This window comes from Lactuca sativa, chromosome 5, assembly GCF_002870075.4.
Source record: "Lactuca sativa cultivar Salinas chromosome 5, Lsat_Salinas_v11, whole genome shotgun sequence".
Lineage (NCBI taxonomy): Eukaryota > Viridiplantae > Streptophyta > Magnoliopsida > Asterales > Asteraceae > Lactuca > Lactuca sativa.
In genome coordinates this window covers 121,645,464-121,670,103 of record NC_056627.2, presented here as the reverse complement: position 1 = coordinate 121,670,103, position 24,640 = coordinate 121,645,464, and the positions used below count along the sequence as shown (strand labels likewise).

At 40.5% G+C, this 24,640-nt stretch overlaps 1 long non-coding RNA gene across 1 annotated transcript; it reads left to right on the top strand.

Moving 5' to 3' along the window:
* Positions 1 to 205: 205 nt before the first annotated feature.
* Positions 206 to 1,611, top strand: LOC122198244 (uncharacterized). Its single transcript, XR_006192362.2, has 2 exons — positions 206 to 949; positions 1,405 to 1,611. It is a non-coding gene; the product is annotated as an uncharacterized LOC122198244 (long non-coding RNA).
* Positions 1,612 to 24,640: the final 23,029 nt, after the last annotated feature.

The window sequence follows — 24,640 nt, the reverse complement described above, 5'->3', positions numbered from 1 at the left end:
TTTGTTTGATTTTTTGTTTGTGTGTTTTTTTTAATTTTCTACTTATTTAAATATTAGGTTTAATGTAATTCTTATTTTAATTAATGAAACTCTTTTTATTTTTTAACAAATTTTATGTTTATTATTAATTTAAAAGTTATAAATCATAAAAAATAATTAATTTTACTTAAAAAAAAACAAAAGCAAAATAGTGAGGAAAGGGAAATGAAGGAAAGGGTGTTGTGGCCCAAAAAGTTTTTTGTGAGGAAAGTTTCCAACACACCCTCCGGTCTTAGGGCTTTTACCCCGTTTCTTGTTTTGATCGGGTGATATCAGAGGGATGAGCGAATGCGCCAAAAGGAAACATGAAGGCAGTAGCATCAGTCCGACAATTGATGATCAGTTTCAGGAAAAGGGAGCATCATTGGTGGTCGTTGATGCCGAAGAGGAAGGAGTCTCCGGCGTTTGACGAGGCCGAACAGGGGAGGCAGCGAAGCTTTGGTCTTCAGTTTCTTGTCTGATCGAAAGGACGAAGACGAACGGAAGTAGATGACGAAGGAAGGCACTAAAGTTCGTCTATTGGCTTGCAAGCCGATATGGTCTCTGGGGGTTCAATGAGGCCAGATGGGAAGGTGGTTGAAGCAACGGAGATAAGACCTTCCAGCTTCTAGGTGCGAAGAAGGAGGATCGATTGGTGACATCGTAAGTAGATGGGTCAGTGGTGGCTGGAAAATCGCGAGAAGGGGTGAGGGGTTCGACAATGGCTGACTAGGCAAGCCGCAATCGTTGGGAAAGATTCTTTGTCTTCATTTGGTCAGGCTAAGAGGGAAGGAACACAAGGAAGTAGAAAATCGATACAGGAGCTCGCAGATTTGTCGAGAAAAGAAAAGGAAAATGGAAGCAGATAGGGTTCGGGTGTGGTGCTCGATGAGCAAGATGGGGACGGACTTCCTCCCTCAGGCGACTGTAGGTAACGGACGGGTCTGCTTCAGCAGTCCTGGGTTCTTTCTTTTCCTCTTTTTTTTATTGTTTGATAGAAATCATTGGGGTGTTTGGGTTGGGTCGTTTGACAGGGTATAAAAAAAAATCAAATGGGGGTTTCCGTGGTTGAAGGTAATTGGATGGGGGGTCCACTCTGGCAACCTCCCTTACTCTTTTTCTTTCCCTTCTTTTGACTGTAAATGTTTAATCAATAGGTATAGATGGTTTTTTGTTGTGTTTTGGGTTTGATGTTCAACAGGAGGTGAAAACGGGGATTAAAAAAGAAAGGAAATAGGAAGAGTTTCTTAAATTTTCTTTGAATCTGATCAATTTTTATGTTCAAAAGTATAATGGCTGTTTGATTGTTTGTGAATCGGTAGTTGATGAGTAGAAGTAATAACAGACAGTGTTTTCCTCATAGTTGTGTATGAACTGTGTATGCAGATGAAAAAAAGCGTGGGGAAAAAGAATAGTGAAATGCAAGGATGTATTTCCTGTTCATTTGTACAAAATATAATTTAGAAGTAAACTGTGCTTTCATTTTAAGTGTAAAGGGTATAAGTTTTATTTTTAATATATTATATAATGTATTTAATGTGTGTGTATTTGATTTAAATAAATATGTATTTGTGTATGAATTTACATAATGTATTTGTTGGTACAGTTGATTCAATGGGTATGTGTTTGGTTGAAATTGGGCATATATATATATATATATATATATATATATATATATATATATATATATATATATATATATATATATATGTTATATACATGTATATATTTATTTATCTCATAGAACAAATACATACATACGTGTATATATATATATATATATATATATATATATATATATATATATATATATATATATATATATATATATATATTAAATATCCTTCTATATTGTCTTCAATAAAATGGTGACACGTGTCATATTTGGATAAGATTATTATTAATTTAATACACTTGTCATCATTTCAAATGGATAGGAGGATATGTAGGAAGAAAAGTATACCTTTTATTACTTTGATATATACCTATGGAGTACAAATTGACATTTATATATATAATGGAGGTGCCAAGACCCTAAACATGCCAAGTCTCGATCCTTAAACGTTATACATGATTGTTATATATCCGTGTGTATACGTTTGGGTCTTTTGGCAACAATTTCATATACATATAATGTATATTTACTTATTTTATAGGTTATATATATATTTTATAAAAGTTATAGTGACAACACTTGTAATTAATTATAAATTATGATATATACACATGAATTTAAAAATTATAAGATTATTTCGATTGTTAAAATTCACTTTAACCGACTTGGATTCTTATATTTTTCCGAAACACATAACCAATCATAGAAATCATGTCGAAATCAATAGTTTAATGTTTCACAATTAATATATCAAAAAACGTTTGATTTCTCAACTTTTATAAATATTTTTACTAAAAATATTTCAAAGATGAAATTAAATATTAGGCTATAGCCTGAGTCCAAAAATGCTTTTGGAATTTCCATTTGATTTGTGCAGACCCCTTAATAGATAGAAACGGTTTTAGCGATTTAAAAAAATCAGTATTATACTGGTTTTAGACTCTTAAAACGGTCGTATCTTTTGCATATGAACTTTGTGTTGGACGTTCTTTATATTTTCGTAATCAGGGAAATGTGTACTATGATACTAGAGTGTTTGCATTGTTCAAAATTGCTTAATATAAAATTTCAGTTTTTCAGACGTATTCTTATGGTTGCAGTTTGAGCTATTTGATTGGTTTATCAATTTACACAATTGGTAGTAAGATACTGTCTAGTATCTTATAATAGTTGAAATAACTCATTTATATTACATTAGATGCACTAAAAATCAATGAGTCAATTTACCAAGAGACTTATTGTGAACTTGACCGTTTAGAGACTTTGACCTAAATTCTTGGATGTCACATCAATAGATTGCAAAAGATGAGAAACTTCTTGATCTACAAGCTCCCTTCCATGTGATGATTCTTCCATAAGCTCCAAACTCTTCAAAGTGCACAAGAAAACTCCAAGGTTCTTCACAATGGCTTAAAAGCTCGAAGACAAAGGCTAAGGGTTGGCTATTAGGGTTTAGGAGGCTTAGAGGCTAATAAAAGACAAGTCCCATGAAGGAAATGAGGTTTGTATAGGGTCAAGACCAAAATTAGGGTTTCATGGCTAAAGGGAGTAAGCTCCAAGTATCCCTTAGTATGCTCGGCGTACTCATCGACCACCCGCGACCAATCTTCTCGATACGCCCCGCGTATACATCTAATATGCCCCGCGTATACATCTAATATGCCCCGCATACAAGATGACCCTCCAAAACTCTAAATCTTCATTTGGCCTTAACTCTTTCATATCAAGTCCGTTTCCAAAAAACTCTATATCAACGAAAAGGTGACGAGAAGCCATATGCTTCTATCAACTCACCCTCGCTCTAAAACTTCCCGAACAAGAACCCAAAACTCATGAAGGCCTAGACTAACAACGTACGATTATACCCTTGTGTTGGATTTGGTGTGTAGGCCCATAACTATAATTGGTATATACTTAAATTGATATTAGCACAGTCCTTTTGGGTTGCCCTCAAAACTAGTAACTCGACATGATGACTTTTGGAGAGAGAGGTTGAATTTATTATTTAATTAATAAATTGACATAATTGATTTATTAATGTATTATGAAAATAATATATTAATTAGAAATCATATTATTTAATTAATAATTAATCAGTATTTAATTGGAATTAATTTTGAGATTAATTGAATTAATTAAAAGTGTAGGGGCTGTTTGGTAATTTATTGAAAGTTAAGAATAGGAGCCCATGAACCTCGTTGGATGAGGTAGACGAAAATCACTTGGTATGTAGCATCCCGGAATATCAAGAGTAGAGTTGAAGGGCTAAAAGTGTAAATGGGAAAGGGCAACTCGGCGAGTAGGGTCGCGACTCTAGTCGCATGTTAAGTGACCAACTCGGCGAGTAGCATGGATGGACTCGGCGAGTTGGTGCTAAGTGGAGAAAACCCTAATTTCGAGGGTTGATCCCTACATAAAAAACATCATATCTTCTCCCCAGCATCTTTACCATTTCCTTGAGTTCCAGAAGCCCTAAATTCGTGAGGAGACCCCATTGTTGAGTGAAGTAGAGCTTGGAGAAGGATCTTTGGTGCTTTAAGCTTGAAGATTGGAGGCTTGTATCAGGAAGCTTGGGGAGATCAGGAATCTATAGTTGGTTGGGCTCATTCCAGGGGTAAGGAACCATTTCCTTAAGCTAATTTCTTCATGGGTTCATGTGTGGTGGTTGATATGACATCTAAATTGAGATAGAAGTTTGGATCTGAGGATGCTACTTCAGATCTAAGCTTGTGATGGTCCTATATGTCATAAAGTCCCGATTCTTGAGTGTTTGGTGAAGCTCTTTTGTCCCAAACCCTAGCCCTAGAGTGTAAAATGCCTAGATCTCTTTGGATCCACGTAAAGTTTGCCACTTTACGTGATGGATGGCTTGTAAAAGAGTAGATCTATGGTTTAGAGCTTCTACATGGCTTGGAAAGCCTCTGTATGGTTTCAGATCTAGGGGTACTCGGCGAGTTGCTTGAAGATAGGCTGGAACTCGACGAGTTGGAAGAACAACTCGACGAGTTGGTTGAATATGGACAGGAACTCGGCGAGTTGGAAGAACAACTCGGCGAGTTGGTTGCAGATAGCCTTGGACTCGGCGAGTCTGTTCTTGGACTCGACGAGTCTGGTCGTGAGGTCCTAACCTTTCTTCTGGTTGAGTTGTGAATCGGTGAGTCAAGGGATGACTTGGTGAGTTGAGTGTGAAAGGACTCAGAGTTGTTGGACTCGGCGAGTCTCGGGGTGACTCGGCGAGTCTCGGGGTGACTCGGCGAGTTGAGTCGCGGACTGGGGAAGTTCTGTGCATGGGGACTCGGCGAGTCATCGGGTTGACTCGGCGAGTAGAGTCAGTCAGGGGTTGACTTTGACTTTGACTTTGACCAAGGGTTGACCAGTTGATTTCTAGGGGCATTTTGGTAATTGTTGGCTTTTGTTTTGAGTTCAGAGTTTTGGTGTTGGCCAGTGTTGGAGATCATATCAGTGGTCGGAGCAGCTTGGGTTTATCTGTTCAGTCAGCAGTTGCGAGGTGAGTTATCCTCACTATATCGACAGGGTCTACGGCACCAAGGCCGGCCCTTTTATCGGATTGTGATCCGGGTATCGTTGTTATGTTTTGTTTGTTGTGTTGCATCCTGGTAGTTAGGATGGTATATGTTAGAGACCTGGTTAAGGTCGGTATCCTGGTATATAGCATGATGCTATGCTAGTGACCAGTTAGGTCGGTATCCTGGTTAGGATGATGTTATGCTATGTGATCTGTTAGATCGGTTTGATTGGATGTGATATGTTATATGATTGAATGTTTATGTGCACATGGTTTTCGGACTGGGGTTGGGTTGAGGCGGGACCTGATTTGTGCTGTAGGCCAACATACCCAGGGCGGATCGGTTATCCTGAAGGCCCACCGAGCGGTCCGGATAGGCTGTAGGTCCCAAGAGGGCGGACCAGACGTGCCGAGGCTCGGAGAGTGGACCAGACCGACTGAAGGCCCAGTGCGGGCGGACCAGTCATACTATAGACTCAAAGAGTGGAGCACGTGGATTGAAGGCCCGGTGCGGGCGGACCAATCACACTGTAGACTTGATGTATGTGGTTAGACTTGGAGGGTGGACCTGGTGGACTGAAGGCCGGTGCGGCGGACCAGTCACATAGTAGACCCGAAGTGCATGGCTGTTTTGTGTTTTGTTATGATATGGCATGTTATGCGTGTATGGTATATGTGGCTGGTATTTTGGGGATATCTCACTAAGCTTTCGGTCTTACAGTTGTGGTTTAATGTTTTTCAGGTTCTTCAGGAGACCGTGGCAAGGCAAAGGCGTGATCGTACCGCTCCTCATGATTATGTTTTGTGATGTGATTCTGGGAATACTCTGAAATAATTGTATTAAAAACCTTTTTGTAATAATTTTATGAAATCGGGTTGTTTTTAAAAAGTTTAAATTGGTTAGAATTTTATGGTCATTACAATTTGGTATCAGAGCCTTGGTTTGAGTGAATTGGAGGAACATTCGTTTGAATCCAGTCTCAAATCGAGGAGGGTTTTCAAAAGAGAATTTAAAATGGTTTTAAAAATGAGTAAAGGAGGACGTGGAGGTACGATCAGCCGGAGCCAGTAAGTAACCCCAAAATACCATACATGATATTTGTTTTGAGCTTTGATAGAACTGCATGCTAGTCTAGGCTAGGGATCTTTAGGATTTCGTGATAATTTTGCCTGATTTATGATGCCTGTTAGCCTACAGTTTCCTTTGTGGGAGATTTCCAATGTTCCTCTAGGAGTGAGGGTTGAGTGCTTGTTATGTATGTTCTTCACTAGGGTGTTATGGTATAATTGATACAAACATGGGTAGGTGTGGACGGTAGTATGGGCCCGAACTACTGAAAGCATAGGACCCATATGCTTATCAAAGAAACCATGACCTCTAGGGTTGGGCTGGGAGTTGGTTCCCGGGTTTGTGGGAAGTATCTGAGATCTTGTGGTGTTTTTCAGTATGGAGGTTCCGAGGCATGCTGGGAGTGGATCCGGGTCAGGATCGGGAGCCGGAGAGAGAGTTTAGGGCGGGTCAGTACCGCCTGAGGTTATTGGTCAGATGAGCACGTGCGAGTTGGATGCGAGGATTCGTGAGATCCTGCATGATGAGGTTGCTGCGTTGTTCCGGGCTGAGTTGCCGGAACTGTTTGGGTTGATCAAGACCGCCATGGTTGAGTATTTTGATGAGCGCTATGCGGCCTTCACAGAGACGGCTGCCGCGGCGGCTACAGCGGCTGTAGCAGCGACAGGGGGAGGAGCTGGTCGGGGTTTTCAGTATCGGGACTTCAATAATACGAAGCCTCCTACCTTCGACGAGGTTCAGGACCCGATTGTTTCTATGAGATGGTTGTCGGACGTGGAGGGGTGTTTCTTCACGTGTTCGTGCCCTGCTGACTAGATGGTGAGGTGTGCTCTGAACCTGTTAAGGCTCGGTGTGAAGGATTGGTGGAGATTGACCACAGGGTCGTATTCGGATGCGCAGAGAGCTACGGTTTCATGGGATCAGTTTCAGGAGATATTCAGCACTCGTTATGTGCCTCGGGTTGAGAGAGAGAGAGAGAGGTTGGCTCAGGAGTTGTTGCAGCTGAAGCAGGATTCGGAGTCGGTGATGGAGATCACCAGGATGTTCACTAAGAGGGCGATGTTTTGCCCTGAGTTTGCTTCGGAGCAGGCTCAGATGACCTGATATCTGAGTATGCTCAAGAGGGATATCAGGCAGTTTGTGTCTACGCAGAGGTGCGAGACCTTGTTAGAGTTGCAGGAGGCCGCCAGGCGGCGTGAGTTGGAGATTGAGTTACAGTTGTGAGAGCAGAGGCAGGCTCCGGTGCAGTCGCAGCCGGCGCCGAAATGGTCAAAGACCGTTGATTCTAGATTGGGAGATCAGAGCAGCCACAGTTGTGGAAAGTGTGGGAAGGGTCACACTGGGGTTTGTAGGTCCGATGGTGCATGCCGCAAGTGCGGAAAGGAGGGGCACTATGCGAGGGATTGGCGGCAGGCAGCCCCGGGTCGGGATTTGAGGATTTGTTATCATTGTCATCAGGTTGGACACTTGAGGGTCAACTGTCCACATCTTGCTGCAGGACCGGTGCAGGCTCCAGCACCGGCCACATTGAGGATCACGGGCGAAGGTCAGGGTGGAGCAGAGCCCCCAAGGGCTCAGGGTCGTGCATTTCAGCTCACAGTAGAGGAGGTTAGGGCAGTACCGGATGCAGCTGCAGGTATGTTTCTTTCTTGATGTCTTGTTATCTTATGATTATTGTGGAGTATTGTATATCTGCTAGTCTCGTTGTGTGGTTTCTGGTATTGTATTCGTTGTTCCTTGAGGGTTATGGTATGGTTAAGGGTTTGGTGTTGGGAATTTCATTGGTTATCGTTCATGAGGGTTATTAGTGGGAATTTGGATTTTAGTCCAAATGTCGGGTATCATCTGCAGCCTGAGGAGTGGTTGCTGAAGGTCGGGTTTCTTTCGAGCCGATATGATTTGTGTTGATATGTGATTTTGTGAAGGTTGCTCGTTCTAGTGGGAATCAGTTTGCGTGTAATTGTTTGTGTTGTGTAGGGTTGTTGAGGGAGGTCGGTGATGGCAACCGGTGGTTAATAGTCAGTGCTCTAAGTGGGGGAGAATTGGAAAATTCTCCGGAAGGTCGATGAGCATGAGAGGTTGCTTAGCTGCTTGGGATTCAACAGTGGTTCTATCAGCCAAGAGTATAGGCTGGTATGAGTAAGTGACAGGTATGCGGGGCAGGATACAGACCAAGGGTGATTGATTATGGAAGGCTTGGGATCGGGCCGGGATTGAGTATGTAGGGTGGAGATAGAGTTTGGAACCCCTAGAGGGCTAGAACAATATGCATGAGAGAGTTTTCCTGGAGGGATAATTCGGGATGTTGGATGCTGGTTGAGCGGTCCGGATAGACTGAAGGCCGGTGGGCGTACCAGTCAGGCCGAAGGCTCGGAGAACGGTCCAGACAGGCTGAAGGCCCTAGAGGGCGGTCCAGACCTGCTAAAGGTTCCGAGAGTGGTCCAGATGGGCTGAAGGCCTCGAAAGGCGGTCCAGTCATGCTAGAGACTCTGCTTGTGTTGAGAGATCGGTAAGAGGAAATGGATTGAGTATGTCGCGACGTGTTAGCGTCAGAAGGTCTGGCCCCGGGTATTGATCGTGGTGAGTGGAAGGTAGAACATGGACTTGAGAGTCCTTGCGAGTGGATCCAGAGCATGTGTGGTGCATGGGATAGAGTTTATGCTATAAGAGAATGGTGTAGTATTGGGTGAACACCGTGGCACTTGTCATAGTGACAAGGCGGCCAAGTGGATTTCCTTGGTAAGGAAAGGGAAAGGATTGTAGAACTGAGAGTGAGTGTAAGTTCACGGAAGGGAAAGCAATAGTGCAGAGTTATGATTGGAGTGTTCCAATCATGGTTGATGAGTAGTGTGTCTGCGGCTGTGGTATGGAATCACATCCAGGTTGAATGTTTGCTGAGGCTCGGAAGGAATGCAGGAATGGTATCTTGGATTTCCAGTTTGATTTCGATCAAGGATTTATGTATATGGTGGAAATTCATCCTGGGGGATGTTTGGAGGTGTTGTCAGTGTATCGGGTTTTCCCAACCCGAAGATGCTAGAGCCAGTTCAGCATGGGTATGAGATTGCGGTAGAGAAACTCATGGGAGTTGCTCTGAGGCTGAAGGATGTGTCATCCTATTAGCATGGAGTGGATAAAGTTGGGCTTAGACCGGGAATTCTGGTGGTTCATGGTTATTTCTTGCTCGTTGAGTAGAGTGATTGTTGTGATTTGGAGCGGGTGAAGTATCATGGAATGATACTTAATTGATAAGTTGGTAAGTGTGGTTGTCAGAGGGCGAGGCCAATGGCTGGCTTGAAGCAGTGGTCAGAACACCGCGGGAAGGAAAATTGGGTTTGGGTTTCAGTGGTTGTGCTTTGAGGAACCTAGTCTGGTTAATGTCAGGTGGTGCATTGCGAGAGTAGTTCTGGAGTTGTGTTGCCGCAGGCTTCGAGGACGAAGCCTAATTTAAGTGGGGGAGAATTGTAACATCCCAGAATATCAAGAGTAGAGTTGAAGGGCTAAAAGTGTAAATGGGAAAGGACAACTCGGCGAGTTCACGAGTGGACTCGGCGAGTAGGGTCGCGACTGTAGTCGCGTGTTAAGTGACCAACTCGGCGAGTAGCATGGATGGACTCGGCGAGTTGGTGCTGAGTGAAGAAAACCCTAATGTTGAGGGTTGAGCCTTATATAAAGAACATCATATCTTCTCCCCAGCCTCTTTACCATTTCCTTGAGTTCCTGAAGCCCTAAATTCGTGAGGAGATCCCATTGTTGAGTGAATTAGAGCTTGGAGAAGGATCTTTGGTGCTTTAAGCTTGAAGATTGGAGGCTTGTATCAGGAAGCTTGGGGAGATCAGGAATCTATAGTTGGTTGGGCTCATTCCAGGGGTAAGGAACCATTTCCTTAAGCTAATTTCTTCATGGGTTCATGTGTGGTGGTTGATATGACATCTAAATTGAGATAGAAGTTTGGATCTGAGGATGCTACTTCAGATCTAAGCTTGTGATGGTCCTATATGTCATAAAGTCCCGATTCTTGAGTGTTTGGTGAAGCTCTTTTGTCCCAAACCCTAGCCCTAGAGTGTAAAATGCCTAGATCTCTTTGGATCCACGTAAAGTTTGCCAGTTTACGTGATGGATGGCTTGTAAAAGAGTAGATCTATGGTTTAGAGCTTCTGCATGGCTTGGAAAGCCTATGTATGGTTTCAGATCTAGGGGTACTCGGCGAGTCACAAGGGTGTACTCAGCGAGTTGCTTGAAGATAAGCTGGAACTCGACGAGTTGGAAGAACAACTCGGCGAGTTGGTTGAATATGGGCAGGAACTCGGCGAGTTGGAAGAACAACTCGGCGAGTTGGTTGCAGATAGCCTTGGACTCGGCGAGTCTGTTCTTGGACTCGGCGAGTCTGGTCGTGAGGTCCTAACCTTTCTTCTGGTTGAGCTGTGAATTGGTGAGTCAAGGGATGACTCGGTGAGTCGAGTGTGAAAGGACTCAGAGTTGTTGGACTCGGAGAGTCTCGGGGTGACTCGGCGAGTTTAGTCGCGGACTAGGGAAGTTCTGTGCATGGGGACTCGGCGAGTCATCGGGTTGACTCAGCGAGTAGAGTCAGTCAGGGGTTGACTTTGACTTTGACTTTGACCAAGGGTTGACCACTTGATTTCCAGGGGCATTTTGGTAATTGTTGGCTTTTGTTTTGAGTTTAGAGTTTTGGTGTTAGCCAGTGTTGGAGATCGTATCAGTGGTCGGAGCAGCTTGGGTTTATCTGTTCAGTCGGCAGTTGCGAGGTGAGTTATCCTCACTATATCGACAGGGTCTACGGAACCAAGGCCGGCCCTTTTATCGGATTGTGATCCGGGTATCGTTGTTATGTTTTGTTTGTTGTGTTGCATCCTGGTAGTTAGGATGGTATATGTTAGAGACCTGGTTAAGGTCGGTATCCTGGTATATAGCATGATGCTATGCTAGTGACCAGTTAGGTCGGTATCCTGGTTAGGATGATGTTATGCTATGTGATCTGTTAGATCGGTTTGATTGGATGTGATATGTTATATGATTGAATGTTTATGTGCACATGGTTGTTGGAATGGAGTTGGGTTAAGGCAGGACCTGCTTTGTGCTGTAGGCCAACATACCCAGGGCGGACCGGTTATCCCGAAGGCCCAACGAGCGGTCCGGATAAGCTGTAGGTCCCAAGAGGGCGGACCAGACGTGCCGAGGCTCGGAGTGTGGACCAGGCCGACTGAAGGCCCAGTGCGGGCGGACCAGTCATACTATAGACTCAGAGAGTGGAGCACGTGGATTGAAGGCCCGGTGCGGGTGGACCAATCACACTGTAGACTCGATGTATGTGGTTAGACTTGGAGGGTGGACCTCGTGGACTGAAGGCCGGTGCGGCGGACCAGTCACATAGTAGACCCGAAGTGCATGGCTGTTCTGTGTTTTGTTATGATATGGCATGTTATGCGTGTATGGTATATGTGGCTGGTATTTTGGGGATATCTCACTAAGCTTTCGGGCTTACAGTTGTGGTTTAATGTTTTTCAGGTTCTTCAGGAGACCGTGGCAAGGCAAAAGCGTGATCGTACCGCTCCTCATGATTATGTTTTGTGATGTGATTCTTGGAATACTCTGAAATAATTGTATTGAAAACCTTTTTGTAATAATTTTATGAAATCGGGTTGTTTTTGAAAAGTTTAAATTTGTTGGAATTTAATGGTCGTTACATGGTAAAGCCCAAGGAATTTAGTCAAATCCCTTTCATAAGGAAGGGAATGGGCTGCTTGGTCACCAAGCAAAGGGATTAGGGTTTCCTCCTTAAACCTTAGCTTTGGCACCAAGCTACATCAGCTATATAAAGGCCTCCCTAGCACATAATTTCGTCCATTCCTTCCATCTAAGAGCGTTAGATGAAATCTTGGTCTGCCCTCTCTCTCTCCATAGTTTTCCTCTTGCTAGTGTGAACCATTAGAGGCAAAACATTTGTAGTGCTTGCTATGCTTTAGTAACACAAGGATTTTATTGTTATTTCTATATAACAATCAAATTCATATTTTTCTAACCTGAGATCTAAATTTTGAAAATAACATAGATCTCCTAAAGTTTCCAATTGATGTTCAAATGTTGTTTGTTCAATTAGAGGAAACATAGATCGGGAAAATTAGGGTTGCATGCACACATAGGTTTTTGTTTGTTATGCTCGAAACCCATAAGTGGTATCAAAGTCTTGGCTTGTTTTCTGTTGATTTTGATGCAATTGTTTGAATTTGATCGATTATGGTTTATGGCAATTAAACCGTAATGGACTAGGGTTTTCGAAATTAGGGTTGCTTAGGCCCTAAGTTTTGAATTTCAGGAAAGGGTTGTAACCCTTTCCCTTGCCCTTCAAGTGTCAAAATTTAGGGTTCTCTTAACCCTCCAAAATTTTGAAAATGGAAATGATTAATATTGTTGCCTTCCTCCCCAATATTTTCTTTTTTCAAAAATTAGGGTTTTTTGGTAGGGATTTCTTATTTTTGGTAATTATTTCCTTATTTGATTAATTGGATAATTGTATGATTTGGTGTATCCCTCTCATGATTTTCAAAAATTAGGGGAGAGGATTAGGATTAAATTATCTTTGATTAAGTTAAATGGATAATCCAAAAATTGATTTAATAAATTAATTAAATGTTTAATTAATAAATAATTATTAAATCATATGGTTTAATTTTAAATTAATATATATATATATATATATATATATATATATATATATATATATATATATATTAAAGAAGGACAATGCTTAGGAACAATAAAGTTCCTAAGCTTTTGGCAAAATGGGTCCCCCGTTATGTGTATATGTTCAAAAATGTCCATTTTCTGCTTAGGTGGTTTTGTGTAATTGTCTATATTCTTGATGGACACGTGTTGTTTGTGCTTTTGCTTCACCGCTTTCTCAGCCAGTCAGATTCGGATTTGTGTACTTCTTTTTCATTGTCACCGATTTTCTTTTTGTATTTCTGTTTGTACCATCGCTTCTTCTCTCTCTCTTTCGATTGTCATCCTTATTAGGGAGCTCCACCTTTTGCCTTCCTCCTTTGTGTTCATGTTTTCTGATAGCCCTTCTTTCTCGATTTCAACCACATCCATCTCCGGCGACACCACCCACCACCACAGACCGCTCCACCACCACTTTCTGTTTGCGGTTTAGACCTTAGAATCGATTGCTCATGACTTTCTCACTTTTCATATCTACCGTCTTCAGGGGTAAAGCTGCGTCACTCAAGATAAGTACTCATCTTCAGCAAGAGGATGTAAACGGAAGTAATTGGAGACACGTACTAACTCACCTTCATCGTTGTCTGATCCAATCATATTTTGATTTTTGTAGGGGTTACTTTTGTCACACCCCAAAACCAAGAATGGCGGAAATGTTCTGGGGCGGAGGACGTCATGTACAGTATCACAACACAGTATAATAGTAAACAAGTAAACAACATCATCAATTGCATTAAATATATAATTTTAATACAAGTGTGTTCTGTAGTATATAAGACACCAAAATATGAATCAAAATATAAGATGAGTCTTGTATGCGCTCCATCTTCTCAAAAGCTGGCATTGGTACCTGTCTACTGTTGAGTTTTGAGCATTCTAACACTCCTAAGTGTACATGCAACCCTAAATACCTTGGATCTATGTTTTCTCTATTATACATGCAAATAAGAACTTTCCAAGGCTTTAATCCTAACTAGCATATTATGAAGCTCTTATACTACAAAGTACTAGTTAGATGACATACCTTTTGATGTAGCTTGATGTCTTCAAGCTTTAAGAGCTTAGCCCCAATAGTGTGGAAGCCTCAAGTGGAATCACAAATCACCAAAACACCTTGGAAGACTTTGAGAATAAGAATACTTTGGTTCTCTCTTGTGAAATCGGCTAGCCCTCTTAGTGTACCCACACTAGTGCCAATTTCACCAACCAAGGACATCTTTATATAGTGTGGAGACTAGGGTTAAACCCATGAACCTTCATTTCATATGATCCATGGGTTAAACACTCCATGGACTATCCATGAAAGCTTAGCCCACCCTAAATGAACTTGGCCCATCACACACATATATCTAAGAGTCCATATTTAATTAGTTCATTTTGAACACTTAATTAATTCTAAATCAATTATTGATCAATACTAATTAAAATAATATGATTATATAGTAATATATTAGAACTTATAATATATTAATATAAATCATAAATATACTATTCTCAAAAGACTATCCATATAAATTGTGCCGGTGAAGTGCAACCCAAATGGACCATGCCAGGTCGGGTCAAGTACATACCAAATATAGTTATGGACTTAGACATTAATCCAATAGTCTCCCACTTGGATAAGTCTAAAACTATTGTTGAGTATAACTTCAAAACCTAACTGGCAATCGTAGCTCTTAAAGCCGCTGTCGAACACTGACCTTGTAAATGACTTGTCCATTAGATAAGGGATCATATATTCCTCCATTCTAGATATCATATGGACTGAGACATGGATTATAATCATTCTCTCTGTCCATTTGTTGTTTCCCAATTTCCGATTTATGACGACTGACTGATTGAACAAATCAAATCAATCCTGGCTTGGCCAAGCACTCACATGTGTCATCACTAAATCATCGAGGAGCCCACATATATCGCTTTTATCCCGAAGGTAAAAGGAATGGATAAACTTCGACTCATATGGATTGTTCTACTACTTGTTGAATCATACACAAAGGAACGTTTTATAACATCGAGTTACCAATGCGTTTTCGTGCAATCATTGTACTATCAACTCATAGTAACAACTCATATCTCTAGGTTTGAAGAATATAATATATTATCGTCTCATGATCACTCGTGATAAAATCCATGAAGTGATTCAAATGAGCGCGGGTTGGATCCAATACTCAAAACTTATGAGCACTCATGAGTGTTGTAGCACAACTTTGTCCACCTCCTTGGACCTCTACAAGTCAACCAATGACAGTCTTGATTCATATCTACTTCCAACATATGACCGACTGTGGATGGTTTGAATAACTTAGTCATTCCGGAAGAATAACCTAGTTATTATGGAAGTCAAAACATGCAAATTGAAACACAAGAATAAATGAATCTAATATGGTATCAAAACCTATGAATATAAATAAAACACTTTCTATTTATCACATACTGATTACTCATTATTCATTGTTTCAGTTTTATCAACTTTATACTTGAATTAAAACACTAGATGTCCCATGCTCCAAGCATGTATACTATGTTTTCTAAACAATAGCTTTGCCATACACCAAGTATGAACTATATGTTTGTCTATGATCCTTTTCTTTGTGAACTAGATCAATTGAACATAATTTCAATGATCCTCTTTTCACACTTCCAAATCCTTGTCGTAAATGTAAGAGTTCCTAACATTTATCGAAATTTGTTTAGATTTTAAACTTATATGCACTGTTCCTCTTGTAATGATTATGCACAAAGCCACAAAGGCTTGGCAACAATCATTACAGAGTATCCCAATGAAGAGCAATTCCATGGAAACGATGTCTCAGATTCAAAGCGCATTTCTTCGAACATGCTTCTTGCATTAAGTTTCTTTAACCTTACACAGATTGCTTCCACCTACGAAGACAACTCTATATTCCCATTTTGACTACCACTTCTGAACAAGAGTTGCCTCTTTTTAAAACTATGTCAATATGGTCCTTCTAATATTAACAGTATACTTCCAACTGTCCTTGAGCAACCAATCTTTGGTAAACCTTAGATTGTCCTCGAAAATTGCTTAATAACTTTAGTCATATCCAATTCTAGACATTTTCCCCTTAATTCCCCAAGGCATTTGGAAAAATTCAGAAAGGATAAATATTATAGCACATGTAATCGATCTTGTACCCAAAGTAAATGGGACACGATTCATGATGTTTAACATAAAGACATGGTTCTAGACCAGTCTTTTGCCATAATAATTTTGTTTTCCATATTCTCAAAATTTGACTGAAAAGGGATGTTGTAATCATAATCGAATTTTGAGAACGCAATGTATAGAATTTTTCTTAAGTTGAACCAATCCAACATGAAATTTATATATATATATATATATATATATATATATATATATATATATATATATATATATATTTGACTAAAGGTGATTAAAACCTCAATATAAGCTCTTTAGAATGATTATAAACTCAATCTAAGCTTTTTAGAATTGAAATGAAGTATAATTTCCTCTCCCTTAATTATAGTAAAACAACTTTTTCAACCCCTGCAACCTCACGAATTGAAACTTTTGTTTTCTATAATTAACATTACTAACTTGCAATTCTTATCATAATTATCATGCTCCCACTAACATGATCATTATTAGCATAACACTTATGCTCCCACTAGCTTTGACATGTATCCAGAAAACAGTTGGACCTCTAGAAGTCAATACTTTATTGACATTCTTACCAAAGTTCAGATTTCTGATACTAGATTGCTTTGATAAGACTTTATCAAAATCATACACCTTATCTTAGATAGATCACAGGTGTGTCTAAACAATTTCAGAACTATGAAAAGGGATGCCGTAATCATAGTCTCAATTGTTTAGACCTTTTGCCATTTCTCATAAGTCAATGTTAGTGTGTCGGCTAACCACGCACGCTCCACTAACGACTTTGAGAACTGCAAATATCACAATTGCTATCTACTTAAAATCTACTTAGTGAAAGATTTTCCTTACCATCATTTTCATGAATCGAAGAAAAACCTTATGACACTTAGATTTTATGGTGTAAGTGTTCCTATCCATGTGAATTTGTCAAAACCATAATCACAAGACTAGGTTAGTGACAAATCCTAACTCATATGGATTGAACTTGTGCAATCTTAACTTCTTGCCACCTGGTAGCTCAAGGGCCTGCCATTGCTTCCAAGTAGCTATGCAAACAAATGAGAACATGTAGAACTCAAATGTATAGACAACTTAACTATAATGGACACAGAAATGTCAACACGATAGGTTATAAACCTCTAGTTGTGTGGTAGTGATGAAATACAGGTTTTATTCTTGATTACATCTTGAAACCCTTTCAGGATTTTTTAGACTCCCACTGTCTCCTTGACCTATAAAACTTTCTTTCCAAATATTCAAGAGATAGTGTGGATTCTAATCAAGACAGACACTTAACACAATTAGCCTTAGTTGGTCTTTGTTTTATCCAAAACATCACAACTTACCAATTTCAAATGTACAAGAGTAGAAAACTTTTACTCTTACATTTGACAAGTGTTTTAAACCTTCTTTAAGACATGTCACTCAAGTTACAATCTTAGAGTATAACTCTATGAATTGTTTTTGGAACGAAGTATGAATCATCTTCTTGATTTAACCACTTCAACAATTCATAACTCCTCTTCTTAACTATCATAATGCACTTAGAGGATGAATGGTGATAAGGTGTCAAAATCATTAAGATGATCTTAAAACATGATACTAAAGTACTCTCCCATCTTTTCAGACTTGAGAAACTTTTATCCTTCTGCCTAATTTGATTATTCTTATTCGCTCTATCATACATTGAAACTTTTCCAATGTCTTAGAATTATACTTAAGCTTGTAAGTATAATCATATTTACTAAACCTTAGTAAATCATGAAGAATACTCTTATCGATCTTTTATGGTGGACTTGATCAGTGCATAAGAATGTGTACTCGATCCCTAGGTCCTTCACTTGACTCACATATAAATGTGAACAAGGAACTAGTCTTAATTTTTCAAAGATGAAAGTTCTCATTCATCATACAACTTGCATGATTCCAAGTTTCTATCCAACTGAAACTTGGGTGATGAAAATCTTTCCTTGTTTGATAAATTTAGACACTACCACAAATGAAAGAATCAAATTCATATTTCCACTCTTGCTATTAATGGAATCTTATAAGCAACAAAAGTTTTTCACAAATGCTATTGTAAGGATATTCTAAAATAAATGAAATCTAAATTTTTCCTTTTATTTCAAAAACTTTGTGGAAAAACTATCCTTACAGTGTAAAAGCACATGAAAACTTTGTTGTTATCTATTCTTAAGCAATATATCATAACTCCAAAGAAGTAGCTCAAGAATCTGATCTTCAAACTATGCGATAGAAATCCATCTACGCGATCAGATTCAACATACTCTTTCTTTAAGTTTCCTTCATTTTTCCTTTGATTCTTAAAACATCAACATGTGACCCAGTCACATCATGTAATAATAATCTCAGAATAGAAACTTAATAGAGTTTGATAGTGGACTTTACCTGAAGTAGAGTCAAACTTATTGACTTTACCAGCCTTATGATCTTTCAGGTAAATTTGGCAGCTTCGCAACCAATGCCCTTTCCTTTTTGGAAATAGACCCATATGGATCCTTTGGGAATGGTACATGGGATAATCTCAAAATTAGCCTTTCTCTTTACCATTTGGTCAACCGAGTTGACTATGGCCGATCCCTTTCCATTGGGAAGAGAATGCTTTTTCTGGATTTCCAGTGTCACCATTTTCAATGTCCATAAAGTTTTGGGAAGTCGATCTTCTAATAAAATTTGCTTTACTAGCCTTCCAAATCATTGCTGATTCAGCAGCACCAAGCAAATAGATAAGATCATTAAGGGTCTTGTCATAGTCTGTTTCATAGGAGTCCCAAAGGAACTCACTATGTAACTTAGAAAGTGATTGAACCACCAACTTTCTCAAGACTTTGACACCCAACTCTTCCGGCTTGTCAGTATGTGACTTCATCTCCAAGATGTGATCACACCTAGACCTTGCCTTGCCAATAGGGCTTGAGTGACCTTGAACTTGTGGGTTAGGGAGAATAATTGGAGGAGGTGGAGGAAGTGAAGTTCTAAGAGATTTGGGAAGATCATAGATGTCTGAACTAGAAATCTACAATGGGAGAAATTCAAGTAAATCTAATTTAAGTCCTTAATATATGTGACAACCCGTAAATTATTCCGTCACTATAAACCATTCCCGTTAACTTGATTGGCATGCAAATTCATGTTTGAAACTCCTAAAAACACCCAAGAACAATTTTTTACGGTCTAGGGACCCTCCCAAAACCGTGAACTGTAACAACCCGAAGTTTAACCCGTTGCCGTAACCGTTTCCGTTAATAAGGATTATTTTTATTTATTATTTAAAAATCTTTCCGTTATCTTTTGATCAATTTAATTTTATTTTGACTTCTAGTGTTGGAAAACATTAGAAAAATGTTAAAATATTCATTTTAAAAATTTTAATTCTGACCAAGTCTTAATTATGACAACTTTACCGGGTGCGACCAAAAGCACCGTCTATCGGCAGTATCGGGTAGAATTCCACCGGGCCACAAACTCAACCCCTATATAAGGGATTGAGTGACATCATTTTGAGGATTTTTCCCTCTCTCTAAAAACTTTCTCTCACTACTCGCTCTCTATAGAACTCGAATTGGCTCAAAAACCCCATTTCAAGCATCATTTGGTAAGAAATCCATCCTAAACTTGTTATCTAACTTAATTGGTTTGCAAATTCATGTTGGAATCACCCAAAACACATATGAACATGTGTTTATGGTCTAAGAACCCTCCTTAGGCCGTGAACACCTCATATGAGGGTTTTGAAGCCTCAAAACCCCTCCAAAACACTTCTAGGGCCTAGATTCGACCTAGAAACTTGCATGCATGGAATAAGGACCCAAAAATCATGACATTTGATGTATGAACATGAGTTTACAGCCCAAGAACCTTCTTGGACTGTAAACCACCATGCATGAACCATAAACACCTCTTAAGGTGTTAAAAATGCCCTTAAACACCACCACAAGCTTCCAAACGTGTCTAGGACCTTCTACTTCATCATTTGAAGTACCAAATCATACAATAAGGGACCAAACATTAGTTTACGGTGCAAGAACATGCTTGGACTGTAAACCCTCAATCTTAAACCTTAAACACCATTTTGGGTGTTAGTTTGCCCCTAAACACCTTCAATGAACTTCCATGAGTGCATATAACCTTATAACCCTTCAAGAAATGCACCAAAACATCCATAAATGAGACAAACTAGAGTTTACGGTCCAAGAACATTCTTAGACCGTAAACTCATCTACTTAGACCATAAAGTCTTCAAATGGGTGTTTAAGTGTCCTTATCACCTTGAATAACTTGTAAGTTGGACTAGAATCACATGTGATTAACCTACAAACACCAACACCCATGGATCTTGGACAAACATGAGTTTAAGGTTGTAAACTGTAACGACCATTAAATTCCAACCAATTTAAACTTTTCAAAAACAGCCCGATTTCATAAAATTATTACAAAAAGGTTTTCAATACAATTATTTTAGAGTATTCCAAGAATCACATCACAAAACATAATCATGAGGAGGGGTACGATCACGCCTTTGCCTTGCCACGGTCTCCTGAAGAACCTGAAAAACATTAAACCACAACTGTAAGCCCGAAAGCTTAGTGAGATATCCCCAAAATACCAACCACATATACCATACACGCATAACATGCCACATCATAACAGAACACAGAACAACCATGCACTTCGGGTCTACTGTGTGATTGGTCCGCCGCACCGGCCTTCAGTCCACCTGGTCCACCCTCCGAGTCTAACCACATACATCGAGTCTATAGTGTGATTGGCCCGCCCGCACCGGGCCTTCAATCCACCTGGTCTACTCTCTGAGTCTATAGTATGACTGGTCCGCCCGCACCGGGCCTTCAGTCGGCCTGGTCCACTCTCTGAGTCTACAGTATGACTGGTCCACCCGCACCGGGCCTTCAGTCCACCTAGTCCACTCTTCGAGCCTCGACACGTCTGGTCCGCCCTCTTGGTCCCTACAGCCTATCCGGACCGCTCGCTGGGCCTTCGAGACTACTGGTCCGCCCTGGGTATCTTGGCCTACAGCACAAAGCAGGACCTGCCTCAACCCAACTCCAATCCAAACAACCATGTGCACATAAACATACAATCATATAACAATTCACAGACAACAAGCCGATCAAACAGATCACATAATACACCATCATCCTAACCAGGATACCGACCTAACCGGTCACTAGCATAGCATCACCCTACATATCAGGGAACCGACCTTAACCAGGTCTCTAACATATACCATCCTAGATACCAGGATGCAAACATATCAAAACAATAACATAACAACAAATACCCGGATCTCAATCCGATAAAGGGCCGGCCTTGGTGCCTTAGATCCTGTCGATATAGTGAGGATAACTCACCTTGAAACTGCCGGCTGAAAAGATAAGATCCCACTGCTCCAAACTCCGACACGAACTCCTCCACTGAACAACACCAAAGCACTGAACTCAATAATTACCAAAATACCCCTGGAAGACAACTGGTCTACCTTTGGTCAAAGTCAAGGTCAACCCTTGACTGACTCTACTCGCCGAGTCAACCAGATTACTCGCCGGGTCCCTATGCTCAACATTTCCTTTGATCCGCAACCCAACTCGCGGAGTCACCCCGAGACTCGCCGAGTTCAACAACTCTGAGTCCACTCGCACACAACTCACCAAGTCACCCCTTGACTCACCGATTCACGGCTCAACCAGAAAAGATTGGGACTCTTCGACAAGACTCGCCGAGTCCAAGAACAGACTCGTCGAGTCTAAGGCTATCTTCAACTTACTTGCTGAGTTGTTCTTCCAACTCGCCGAGTTCCAGGCCATCTTCATCCAACTCGCCGAGTTGTTTTTCCAACTCGCCGAGTTCCAGCTTATCTTCAAACAACTCGCCGAGTCTACCCATGTGACTCGCCGAGTACCACCGGGTCTGAATCCATACCGAGGCTTTCCAAGCCATGTAGATGATCCAAACCATAGATCTACCCTTCCTAAGGCCATCCATCACGTAAAGTGGCAAACTTTACGTGAATCCAAGGAGATCTAGGCATTTCAACTCTAGGGTTTGGGTTTGGGACAAGATAGCTCCTTCAATCACTCAAAAACAAGGACTTTTATGCATTCTAACCCTTCTCCATTCCAGATCTGAGGTAGCAACCTCAGATCTAACCTCTAAACTCCAATACATCAAAATATATGATCTCTAACACCTCCAAAATGATGAATCTAGATAATAGCAGCTCAAACAATGAAATAATACCTCAAAAGGAAGCTCCAAGAGAAGATTAATCCGAATCCTTACAAATCCCTTTGACCCAAGTCTCTTCTCCTTCAAGATTTCTTCCACAATCACTTCTCCAAGCTCCAAATGCACTCTAATCCCTCAAAATCGCGTCTCAGGGCTTTCTGGACTTCTACAGGGGGTAAAGAGGCTGGGGAGAGGGTATAATGTCCTTTAAATAGGGCTCATCCTCCAGGTTTAGGGTTTTCTCCACTCAACGCCTACTCGCCGAGTCCATCCGCTGGCTCGCCGAGTCGGCCACTTAACACGCGACCAAAGTCGCGAGCCTACTCGCCGAGTCCCCCCCATGGACTCGCCGAGTTCCCCTTCCCAATTTACTCTTTTAGCCCTTCAACTTTACTCTTGATACTCCGAGATGTTACATAAACTCATGTGTTTAAGGTAGTAAACTCCCCAAGAACACCTTCATAGACCGTAAACTCCATTCCCAAGGCCATTTCAAGTCCCGATCACTTCCTAAGCCATGGAATCGACCCTAGAACCTTCCCGTGTGCATGACCTTTCCATTTGGCATCCAAGAACCCACCACCCATGAGTTTACAACCGTAAACTCATGGGGATATGGTCAATGGGCCGTAAACTCCTCAAGGAGATTACTCTTGAAGAGTAAACTCCATATTTAGACCCTACACACCTTTAGATGCTATCCGGATCACTCCTAACACTTGAATTGAAGTGTTTTCACGTCTTGGAGTGCATATTCATGTCTAATTAGTGGTTCAAAGTCTAATTAGATATATATGTATATCATTTCAAATTACATAGGAACCTTGCGCGTTATCAAGCCCCGAACCGACACTTAGCATCCGAACCAACACGTTTTCTCGTCTAGTGAGTTCATACCCCTACCCTTTTTCAATGGTTTTTCAATGTTTTCAGAGGGGGGGGGGGGAATACAAGCAAAAGTAAAAGAATACCTTGTACTTAAATTCATTATTTCATTTAAATGGTTTCATATTTCGCTCACTTTTATGAATTGAGAACCTACTAACAAACTGTTTTAACTTGCAGAGTTGTTTGTTTAAACGATTTCAATTGTTATTATATACTGTTATGTTGCACAATTGACTGTTCACACATATATTAATAGAGATCATAAAAAATTTGTAATGTCCTTAGCAAAACACCTAGGCTCGAGTGTAAAGGACATGCACCATTAGAACTTAGTCAGCGATAGATACTACTCCCCCAGGGCACGAGAGTAAAGAGTAATCTTAAAGATTGGAGACACGTCCTCGGTGAACACTCCACAGAGATACGCGAGTGGAGGACCGCACCCGTAACTAGAATCTCTTAGATAGGGAGCGTGACTTGAGTGTATAGATCTATACGGGACTGACAATCCTGGACCTGGCTGCTAGCTACAGCCGAACCGAAAGGTTCAAGGGTGACGAAAGTTATAAAAAGGATACTGGCCCCGACCCGAGTCATATCTGGTCTGAAGTATGGTTATAGAACTCGCAATCAAGATTATGAACACTTCACACTTAATTATTAGTTTTATGTACGTAATAAAACTAATGTACATTTAAGGATAATCAGACTTTCAGGAGAATTCGCACACACACACATTCAGGAAAATATGAGATTTTCCTGGGGATAACATTGAACATAATCAGAATTGGTAACAGTTCACCACACACACACATGTAGGAAAATATAGGATTTTCCTGAGTAACAGTAGTACGTAACCAGAAAAGTATAACAAGTTAGGTAACCAAACATTACAATTCACAAGAACAATCATGTTTTCAGTGTACATCTTTTACATTACATTTTGGATTTGGTAACCAACTTTTAAGAAAATATGGGATTTTCTTGGATAACCACTTTTTCAGGAAACTAAAGGAACTTGTACATTTTCAGAAAACTAACCGCTTATGAACTCACCAGCTTTATGCTGATTTTCAAACCGCTTGTATTCTCAGGTCCGCATTAGACAGGTACCCGACGATCTCTTTTGGCGAAGACAGAGTGCGTAGAAGACTCGTCTCATTTTGTTCATATATACTATGTATCACACTTGTACAATTTACTTTTAAACCAAATGTAAACTTTTATATATGTAATGTAATGGTTGTCTACTTTGCTTACTATGTGCATTGGATTTGATACTCAACGTGGAGTCCGCCCCGGAAATGTTTCCGCCTTTGGTTTTTGGGGTGTGACAGATTGGTATCAAAGCCCTTGTTTATAGTGAATAAA